Raw genomic sequence first — 6,153 nt, 5'->3', positions numbered from 1 at the left:
TATACCTGTGAACATATACCAGGATGTTTGAGTGATAAATAGAGTAGGGATTAAAAGATAACGCCCCTGTGTGTCTCACCTGGTAGCCAAACCTTTGTCCCGTATGGCAATGCACTCATTTAGACACTTAGGCGGGATCTTTATTACAACACTAAATAAATCCCTTCCCTGACATGACTTTGGAAGACGAACAGGCAACGGGGCCGGTTCGGGGCGCCGCGCTGGACCGCGGCCCGTTTAATCTCCGCTGGGCCCGCGTCGCACGCTACACGCTACGTGCAACACCACGCCCAGGAGGGCTGTGATCGGTTGGCACGAATGGAAAAGGGTTTTGGCGCGCTTGGGATCGAGAAGAAACCCGGGCGGTCGTGGAAGGTCCATGGTGCGGTGTACGAAGGCGAATGGTGCATGTGTGAGAGAAGTGTGCACCGGAGCGCGAGTGTGTAACAGGAGAGTGTGTTACAGAGTGTGCGTTGGCCAAGCAGAGTGAGAGAGAATGCACACCGGAATGTGTGCGGGAAGAGTGTGTCGGAGAAGAGTGTGTTACAGAGTGTGTAACAGAGGAGTGCACATCCGAGTGCGTGGAGAAAAAATGTATGAGGATTGGGTGTGTACCAGGAGAGTGCACACCCATGGGCGTTACGGAGTACGTAACGAGTGTGTAACGAAAGGTGTGAGTGTGCCTAGGTGTGCAGGTGCGAGTACGGTGTGCGAGGGAGAATGCACACCAGAGGGCGTGAGAGGAGAGCGTGCTGCAACAGAATGTCTGGAGTGTATGGGGGCGCCTCGGTGTGCGAGTGCGGAGTGGGTCGCGAGTGGTAAGAACGTGGCTCAAGCATCGACACAGACCGGGGGAGCATTTAGCGCGACGGATAGCCGACATGAGCCCTCGGTGAGTTGTTTGCAGCGGGACCGGTGGGGATCGATGCCACGGCCGTGTCACAAGGACCGACGTGCACGATTCGTGCCGGCCCCCGCCCTGTATGGTTGGTGCCGCGCCGTGGCGGTAAAGGCGAACGTCAAGGTTCAAGGGGAGGTAGGAGAGCTCGGAGCCGCGCCCCCTGGCGGGTGCAGTGCTCCGACCGTGGGCGGTTTTGGCCATCGTGCGTAGGACTGCGAGGCCCCGCGCAGAGATGGGGCCCTGAACCTCGGCCCATCCATGTCTCCTCCCCTTGATCGAAAATGCCGGACGGACCCAGCCTACAGTAGACCAACCACCCGCATGGATCGCTCGGCTTTTGGAAGCTGAGCTGTGACAATGTATTTCTGCACGGAGAGGCTCAAGTGCAGTGGACGAATGACAATAGTGTTGGGGAATGGTACCCTGCGTGGGGGAATGGGAGTTTTACCATTCCTCAACCGGGCCCATGAGCATTAGATTAGGGGGATGGCAGTGATAGGCACATGGGGGGCCAACAATGGTTACCGCCATGGGGCACCGAAGCTAGCCAAGGGAGGGCTAGGATAATTGATAGGGAATTAGATGATAGTAGAGGACATGAGATTTAAGTAGTGACTTTTGTACTGTAGTGGGGACGTAGCGAGATTAGATGGATGATAATGACGAAGGGTGTGCATAGTGTAATGGGATGACATGTTTTAGGGGATAAGCAGATAGATAGATGATGCTGTGTGTGTGAGGAGTTGTGTATTGAGACAAATGTAGTAGTGTGAATTGACTTGCATGGTGTGCAAGTGAAAACAGGTGTGTGAGCACAAAAGGTGTGCGAATTTGGTGTGTGAGATAATTGTGTGAGAATATTTGGTATGGAATGCTTGGTGTGGAATAAAAGGTGTGGAATGCATGGTGCGAAGGAGTGAATGGGGGAGATGGACCCATTCACGAATGCCCGGGGTGGGTAGTTTAAACCCAGGTAGAGGGCTTAGGTAAATTGTTTGGATATTGACACCTGTGGTGCGGGTAGTGGCAATGAAGTGCTTTGGTTGGGTGCATGAGTCAGTGACATGGCTGGGCGTGTGGCTTAATTGGTGAGTATGGTTATTGGGGCACTCCGCCACTGGTAGTTTGTCAGCCAGGTGAGGCCACAGGTAGGCTCTGGGAGCCAGTTAGGGTAGTCGTGAGTTGTTCAGTGGGGCCCGAGGATCCAAGGGAAGGACCCGGGTAGCCCAATGCCAAGGAGGGCATCAGGGAGTAAAGAGCCAGGTGGGGCCTTCCCCAGTTTAGGTAGTCGCAGGAGCAGGTAAGCCCGGGTGGCGACTTCAGTGGCGGAGGTGCGCAGGTAGTTGGACCTGCTAGTGGAGCCACACGACCCAGCCCCGAAATTGTGCAAAGGCACAGTATGAAACTTCAGTGGGAGTGAGACCCAAATTTTGGAAGGCACCAGGTGGTCAATGGGGATTCGGTTTTTAGAACCACATAGTTTAAAGATGGCCGATTGGCAGGGTACGACCCCGGGTAGTGTAAAAGTAAAGGTCAGTAGAGTAGTTAGGATGAGAGAAATCCCCTTCACGCCATCCACAGCCATCCACCAGGAGGACGAAGCTCCGCACCAGGACCAAGTAAACTGTTTGAGTGAGTAAGACGCATCATGACGTAATGGGACATTGTGTTTGTTCCATTCCTTCCTTCCTGGGAGGGATTGGGAGACGAATTTGGCTTAGAGGGGGATATGGGAGACAAGACGTAGAGACGAATTTGTAAATACCAGGAAGGGCCAGGGTAGTGTAAGCCGACATTGGGGGGTACCAACGGTTAGGGACGAGCTTGCTCTGCTCGCTCTTCGGCGCCCTTCATGCTGCATTACATTGTATTGCTGTGTACCTTTGTGCTCTCTCTGCTTTGCTGGTCGTGCTTTGTCTCTCCCCCCACCCCAGGACCATTTTGGAGGTGGAACTGTGCAGCACCATCAACCTGTGCAGCATCCCTGCTACACTTTGCTACAGCTGTGCAGCCGAACTGCGCAGCACTTTGCTGCCGTATCCTTTTCATTTGTTATAACTTTGCTGCACATGTGCAGCACCCTGCTGCCACAAACACTTTGCTGCACAATACATGTATGGACCACAATTTTTGTGGCCTTACACCTCACCTGTGTAGCACTTTGCTGCAAATTCACCTTGCATCTTCGGACCACTTGTTTTGAGTGGCATCAATGTCACGCAGTCGGACCACATAGGGTTGGCCCTGCTGGCAAAATACACTAAACACAGATTTTGTGCATTTTTATTATTGTGTGCTAGGGACGAGAAGAATTGTAAGTATATTTAGCCCTGAAGAGCAGGAATGGCCTGTATGCCGGTCCAGGGGCTTGCCGGTTTGATATACGCACACCGAAGATACAAGATGCAAGACACCAGCAGCAAATGAAATGTGAATTTCTGAGTGTGTTTGTGCTTTGCTGTGCTTTCTCTCCCCTCCAATCTTCTTTCCAAAAAGGACAGGTCCTGGGTCATAGAACTGTAAATAAGGAGTAGGTTTTGTGCTTGTATATAAAAATGCTGCCCACCGGCTCTATGTTTAGTTTGAAAACAATTCCGGATTCGGTTAATTGTGGGCGTGATTCTGTTAGTTAGCTACTAAACGCAGTAGGTGGGACATATTTAGTGTTTTAAAACTGTCGCATACATGGGTTAGAGTAAATGTTAGGGGGAACCACATCTATATGTCACATGTAGCAGTAAGAGTTAGTCCCAGATCTTTCTCAAAACCGGTCGTTCCAGTTTTTGTAGGTTCGACTCGGGGACGAGCCTGACGAGGGAGAGGGGTAGTGTTGCGGTTTTGAGTTTGTACAGTATAATAAAGGTATAATAAAGAGTATAATAAAGGTTCAAATTTTCCCCTCATAGTTAGTCACACAAGCAACATGTAGCCTCGCGATAGTGTAGTTATTTCTTCGTATTTGTGAGCTTAGTCCTTTTCCTATATTAGTTCTGCGTTGAGTAGAGTCAGGAGAATAGGTCCTACTTCTACCGACTTTCCAACCTCCCTAGCCTCATGCCCCTTTGTGCTGACTTTGGTTCATTTTGGGCGAATTAACACGAGGCAGGCCTAGGAGGGTCAGGGCGGAGCCGAATGAGGGGGCGGCAGAAGCGCTGACGGTAGGCACGAGCCGCCAATCAGGGTTCAGAGGTGGTGGTGGCGGCGCTGCGTCACAGGGCGTGGTAAAAAGGTTCGAGAGGGTTCCAGAAGGTTCGTGGGCGTAGCTATATAACCCGTTGCACAAAGCCCCCGAGAGGACTCGCAAGGACTCGACTCGCAGCAGTAAGAGGCCTGGAGGACTCGCAAGGACTCGGTGATGAGAGGAGGACTCGCGCGCACTGACCAACCTGGAGGAATCGTTGAAGAGGAGTTGTGAGCGTCAGAAAACTGTGAGAGATACGCGGGTGAACAAAGACGCGCATGAACCGGAATACGCGCTATTATAAAGTGATGCTCGGTTGAGTTGGAGGCCGATCCATATACAGTGCATTAAGTCGCGCGAGTGATAACGGCGGTGTAATCGCCAGCCACGCTGAGAGTCCCGCATTTGCCGTTCCACTTCATCGGCTGCCTTTGTTCGGGAGACGCGCTACGAGGTGCCTTCCACCGCCTGCTAACATCTTCGCGGGACGTGCTGGGACCGTGGAGAGCCGGACGGGGCCGTTCCTGGATGACCACGTCGACGCGTTTGGCTGAACATCAACCCATCTGCAATCCCCTGTGTGAGTGTGACGGGCCCACGTCCGGATGATAAGATAAGACTGACTAAGTGCTGCTCTGTGTCTCTGCGTCCCGATCATTATACATACGTGTGGGAATAATTAAACCTGTGTTCTTCCTTTTTCCATTCGATCGTTCCTGTGGTTTCCTCATTGGCTAAGCTTGGTACGAATAGAACCGCTCGAATCGGGTTCCACGACCCAAACTGCATGGACCACGTGGTACTCAATCCGCTCGGCAAACCCAAACCATACGTGGCTCGTGCGAGGCTTGCTTCCTCACTTCCGTGGCGGCGCAGGGAATTAGGTACGAGCGAGAGTTGGTCCCGAAACCCTACTTTGCGTTTGCCCGGAAGGGGCGTTTCAAGTCTCGGTTCCACCAAGCCCAGAAAGAACAAGGGGATTAATCCCCCCTTGGGGGATCAGAAAGAATGTTATAGATGCCTACGAGTCTGGGAAGGGATTTAAAAATCTCCAAACAATTTCAAATCAATCATTCGACTGTCCGGAAGATTATCTACAAGTGGAGAAGATCCCAAACAACTGCCAACTTGTTCAGGCCAGGCCGCCCCAGCAAGTTCAGCCCAAGAGCAGACCGCAAGATGCTGAAAGAAGTCTCTAAGAACCCCAGAATGTCATCACGGGACCTACAGGTCGCTCTTTCCACTGTTGATGTCAAAGTTCACGAGTCTACCATTAGAAAGAGGCTGCACAAATGTGATCTACATGGGAGGTGTGCCAGGAGGAAACCTTTGCTGTCCAGAAAAAACATGAGGACAAGACTAAAGTTTGCCAATGAACACCAAGGCAAAGACCACCACTTCTGGAACAATGTGCTCTGAACAGATGAGTCAAAGGCAGAGCTATTTGGCCACAGTACCAGAAGACATGTTTGGCGAAAACCAAAGACAGCATTTGACCACAAAAACGTGATACCAACTGTAAAGCACGGTGGTGGAAATATTATGGTTTGGGGCAGCTTTGCTGCATCAGGGCCTGGGCAGCTCACCACCATATAATCCACTATTAATTCTTCATTGTACCAGAGGGTGCTTGAGGATAATGTGAGGCCATCTGTCAGAAAGTTGAAGCTCAACCGAAGGTGGGTCTTGCAATATGACAATGACCCTAAACATACCAGTAAATCCACCAATGAATGGCTGAAAAGAAAGAAATGGAGGGTTCTGGAATGGCCAAGTCAAAGCCCGGATCTAAATCCCATTGAGATGTTGTGGGGGGATTTGAAACGAGCTGTGCATGCAAGAAACCCCTCAAACATCGCACAGCTGAAAGAATTCTGCATGGAGGAGTGGGCAAAAATTTCTCCCAGTCGATGTCAGAGACTGGTAGATAGTTATAAGAAACGCCCACTTGAGATTGTTTCTGCCAAAGGGGGCAATACCACCTATTAGAGCCAAGGGTGTACTTACTTTTTCCACATGCGAAATTTGCATTTATGTTTATTTAAATTTTACAATGGAGTACAAAATGTAA

The sequence above is a fragment of the Myxine glutinosa genome, chromosome 7 (genome assembly GCF_964187855.1).
Source record: "Myxine glutinosa chromosome 7, kmMyxGlut1.1, whole genome shotgun sequence".
NCBI classification, from domain to species: domain Eukaryota; kingdom Metazoa; phylum Chordata; class Myxini; order Myxiniformes; family Myxinidae; genus Myxine; species Myxine glutinosa.
This window is presented reverse-complemented; position numbering follows the sequence as displayed.